The sequence below is a fragment of the Lathyrus oleraceus genome, chromosome 7 (genome assembly GCF_024323335.1).
Source record: "Lathyrus oleraceus cultivar Zhongwan6 chromosome 7, CAAS_Psat_ZW6_1.0, whole genome shotgun sequence".
Lineage (NCBI taxonomy): Eukaryota > Viridiplantae > Streptophyta > Magnoliopsida > Fabales > Fabaceae > Lathyrus > Lathyrus oleraceus.
In genome coordinates this window covers 488056740-488062137 of record NC_066585.1, presented here as the reverse complement: position 1 = coordinate 488062137, position 5398 = coordinate 488056740, and positions in this window count along the sequence as shown.

Here is a 5398-nt window from a genome sequence, read left to right as displayed (position 1 = left end):
GGAGAATGAGAAAATTAAGGAGACATTTGTGTGTTAATCTTATTTTTCATTAGAGGAATCATTAGATTGATCTCATTTACACATGAGCCCTTTCTTCTTTCCTCTGAATCTAATCTACTTTGATTTTCTCCAGCTTGGGGAATTCATTAATGAAATGTCACACTTCTTTGCATTCATATCATGGGACATTCTTATCAGATTCTTTCTCGTCTCTTGGATCCTTTAAGTAATTGAACTCCCTATGGAGAAATTTATTTTTCCTTATAACTTATAGATACTGAACTTGTTTGGAGTTGAGGGAAAACTCATCATCTTCTGCTACTTATGTAGGATCTTTGCCTTTTAATTCTTCAGCTTGCAAAGTTTGGTTCTTCTTGCTTTTATGATTTATAGAAATAGACTTTGGCTTATTTTGAGGTTCATCTTCATCAAGATTTATCTCATGACTTTGAAGGGACATTTTGATCATTTACTTCCAAGGTATTATGGTCATTTACTTCTTCAATGATTGTAACCTTTTATCGTATCCTAAATTTTGTTCATCTTTCATATATTTTCTAGTGCCACTTCAGTTTGAATAAATGAAATGACATATTGGATAAGAGAGCATGTGTAAGGAGCACGATCATACGGTCTTGGGGTTTTACAAATGAAATGACAGGTTGGATAAGAGAGCATGTGTAATGAGCACGATCATACGATCTTGGGGTAAGAGATCATGTTTTCTAGTGTCAACTTCCATTTTAGCACATTTTCATTTATACCTTTATGGGTTTTACAAAGAGAAATAATAAATAAATTGCATTTTTAAAATTATTTTAAATTTTTATATAAATAATATTTTTATGCATTTATAAAGAAAAAAGAGAAAACAAAAAAACACGGTATCATTTGTAAAAGGGTCAAAATGGAAATCAAGTTTTCACTTGCATATTTACTCTTTGTGTTCTATTTTATTTTGAGTGAACATAATATTCCATTTGGTAGAAGAGTTTCTCTAAAGAGTATAAAGGAGAGGTTCTAAGTTCAAGTCACACATTTTCCATTTTTTAAATATATTTTTTCTCTTTTATTTGTTTCTACTTTGACTTCTATTTTTATTTGCAAAATCAAAATAATTGTATTTTTCTATTAACTTTCGTTTTAATTAGGCATTTTAAAAATAATAATTATTTTTCTCTTTTTTCACTTTTTATTAAAAAATAATTAAAATATTATAAAATAAAAAGATATGGAAATATTTTTTTTACATTTTATTCTAGGATAATAATTCAATGTCATTTACCAATTCATTTTAGGATAATAATTTAATATTTAATATAAAAAGTATTTAGAGATTTTGTTCTTTTTTTAGATTATTTCATTTTTTACGATAATATTTTCATTTTTTAGAAAGAATCAACATGAGTAATTAAATTAAGAATATATATATATATATATATATATATATATATATATATATATATATATATATATATATATATATATATATATATATATATATATATATATATATATATATATATATATATATATATATATATATATATATATATATATAATTTTATTCTTAATTTTCGATTTTCTTTTTAGGTAATTTAAAAAAAAATACTTTTATGTATTTCAATAAAAAAATCATTAATTTAATTGATTGTATTTTTAGCATTTTTCGCATATCTTTAAAGACAAATATAAAATTTTAGGACACATCCAATTCAATTAATTAAAATAATTAAAACTCAAATCAAATCGAATATATTTTTTTGAACTTTTTGATTATTTTAATTAATTGTTTAAATCAAAATTAATATTTTTCCTTTTTTAATTAGCCTAGTTTTTCATTTAAATAAGTGACATTTTGGATATCAACAATGAACATTTCAGTCACGTACAAACACTCACTCACTCTACCAACAAATCACAAAGAAATGACTTACAAAAATCGTAAGTTGATTTTCTTCCCATCGAAGAAGATCAGCACTCAAACCCTAGCCTCCACCTTTGAAGCTTTACTTTGCTACTCAGCATTCATCACCAAGGTACCTCGCATAAAAGGAAGAAAGGATTATAGGACGAAGAATCAGAGAGCAAAAAAAAGAAGAAAGAAAGAAAGGAGGAAGACAACTTAAGCGGTCACGACACTCCAGGTTGGTGTTCCTTTTTACCCTCTTTAAATCGCAAAAAATATAAACTTTTGTGATGTATGTTTAGCCTAGGACTTGCATTTTTTGTTGAATTTTTATGTTGTCATTGTTGATGCAAGTTGGAGGATTGATTTTTCTACCTACTATTTTATTTTGTCAATTTATTCCTCATTTATTTTAATATAGTTTGTTTTTTATTTTAATTAAAAAATGTTACATGTATGTATTTAGTTATTTTCTATTTTAAAAATAAATTTTACTATCAGTACCCCTGATTTAATTAATTCTAATTGATTAATATAATGTAATTTATTTTATTAATTTATTTTATTTGACCTATAAAAAATACATAAACATTATTTAGAGCATTTATTTTATTTTAGGAGATTATTAAAAATACAAAAAATATTAAATCACTAAATTTATTTTTTACACATCATTGTAAATAAAAATCATTCAGTTTTAGGTCTAAAATCCTAGCCTAATTTTAATTTGCTTACCATATATATATATGTACATAAATGTACCTCTTTGATTAATTTCCTCACCTGTAAGGGAGTATTGATCGCACAATTTTTCTGCTTTCAGTAGGCAAAAAACTTATACAATCAAACACAAATTTTCCAAAAATCGGTTTTTTCTGACTCTAGACGCAACTCCGAACACTAAACTGTAGAAAAATTCGGAAAAATAACAGAAAATTGCAGAACAACAAAACACACAATACTTAAAACTAAACTATTGGCTAATTCGACAAGAATCCCCGACAACGGCGCCAATTTAATCTGATGTCGCGCGCGGATCAAAAACGAGTATTTTTGACAAAACGTAGTTAGCGACAAATTGACTCGGATTATCGTTCTCATAAGGATTCTTGAATGACTTAACCAATGATAGTAACGATTAATGGGATTTTGGTTGGTTTAGGATTCAATTAAAAAAATAGATTAAAATAAGTGATTATTGAAATAAGCTGTAGCAACAATTTACTGATTCGGTCTTTGCCTATCATCGACTATCGTAATTCCAACTGTAGATTAACTATTCCTATTCGATTATAATATCAACTGACAAACGCAATTGATAGTATAAGTTGTATGTTCCTATTATCCGAATTAAGCAAACGGGATTAAGTTTCATGAATTAAGCAAACATGAATTAAACGGACTCGATAACGAATTAAGCAAACGAAATCGTGACTATAGTTAGGATCACACAATCAATCGGATTAAATCAATATAGCATATGTAAATTGAATTAAGCAAACAACATACATATATTAATATTGAAAGGAATAAAAAACCTGAATAAGAATTAATAAAATCTCAAGGTATCGGAACCCGAATACAACAAATTGTTTGGATCGATTCGTTCTTCATGAGAATTCTTGCCAAAGCTTCCAAGTCTTTCGTGAATAGTCCGGATCCTAATGTTATGTGGCTGCTAGGTATATGGAAAACAAGGAATTTGGTTTACAACCCAACTGGATCGAAAACATAACCCAAGCCTAAAACTAATGACCCAAAACTTAAATAAAACTAATGCTGCAACTTCAACAAATTTTCTGGCCCTGTTACAGGCCGAATCAGCTTCTGACTTCTTCGTGAAAGTCGTAGCTCCTTCTATTATCTTTCCAATGCATACTCACACGCCTCTATCTGATACTCCTAACTCCAGTTATGAATTTATTCGTGCAGACTGCAAATGCTGAAAATAAACTGCGAAAAACAAATAAGTGTAAAAATAAGATAAATTATAAAAACACGTTAAAAGGGAAAAATAATCAAACTAAAACATGGAAATGCATAAGTATAAATATAGAAGAATATGCATCAAAATGCACTGATCAGTTTCCTTAGGTATATCTTTATCCTAACCATGCATTGCATCTCCATGAAAAAACTTTTACCATACCTAAAAAACGAAGGACAAATATTTTTGTATACCCATGCATTTACATACATACATATACATTTACGTACCCTTTCCACTTTCGACCTTCCTCTAACTATCTAGCTAGCAGACTTCCTGATACTCACAAACAAACTTGCCACATGTCCCAAGAAACTATGGAGGGACTCAAAAGGGGCAAGTACCATTGAAGAGAGAAGGTAACCCTTTTCCATGTCAACCACAATATATCTAGAGCCTCAAATACAACCCTGGATAATGTCTTTGCAACAAAGTCAGCAACAGTATCTACTTCAGTAGTAGCCTCATGAGCCTCATCAATTAGAACAAAGGAAACTTGGAAGGAAACTCGATCATATACCATTGTCTCATAACTTACTCAGAAGTGCTCTACTGAAGCTACAATCACTTGATCCTCATCCTCAACCATATCCCCTCAGTTATGATGATAATGCCCGGTGTGAACACAAAATCCAAGACCTAGTCGACATTAAGCAGTTGAATTTTGAAGAAGGGGTCCCCTTGGTGAATGTCCACCACTTTACTTTGACAAAATTCAAGAACATCAAGAAGCGTCTCCTAAAGTCAGTGGATTAACAAGGGAGCTGACCCCTAGGATTAATAGACTTTATCATTTCCAATAGTAATTTCTTTTTTGCTAAGTGTTGTTTGTATTTAAAAGTTATACTATTTGAGAAATAATTTTAATAAAACAAGCATGCATATTTTAGAATCAATCCATTCGTTTTCACTCATTCTTATGCCATAAAAAAATCATTAAAAAAATCAACGCCTTTTTGTTTCATTTTTCACCTATTAACAAACTTAGGATGAGAATGATGTAAACAAAATAAATGAATTTGATGACGTATGCTTTTAATAGTAAGACCTGGATGACGATGTAAGGCATTATTTCACTCCCCAAATACTGGAGAAATAAGGAGATAATTCGTAGTCAACCCCTCGAGTCAGAAGTAGGTGTTTCTTTTTATATTCATAAAAAACCCTTAATATTAACCAGGGGCATTGTAGTTTTTCAATTAACTCAATGATGCATTCTGATTTCAAGAGAATTATTCAATATAATCACAAGGATAATAGGTTCAATCGTATCTTCTTCCTCGCACACATCATCCAATATCGAGGAAGTTGGGAAAATACAAAGCTCGCGATATTTAACATGGCAGTCATAACTTTTGAAATAAAAATCGAATATCACAAGAGTTGTTTCAAAAAAAATCCTACTAAGTCAAAAAGAAAACCTAAAAATTTGACTTAGGCAAAATTAGAGCATCATATTTCAAAAAGAGATCGCCAAGTCAAAAACTAAAAAGGATTTACTT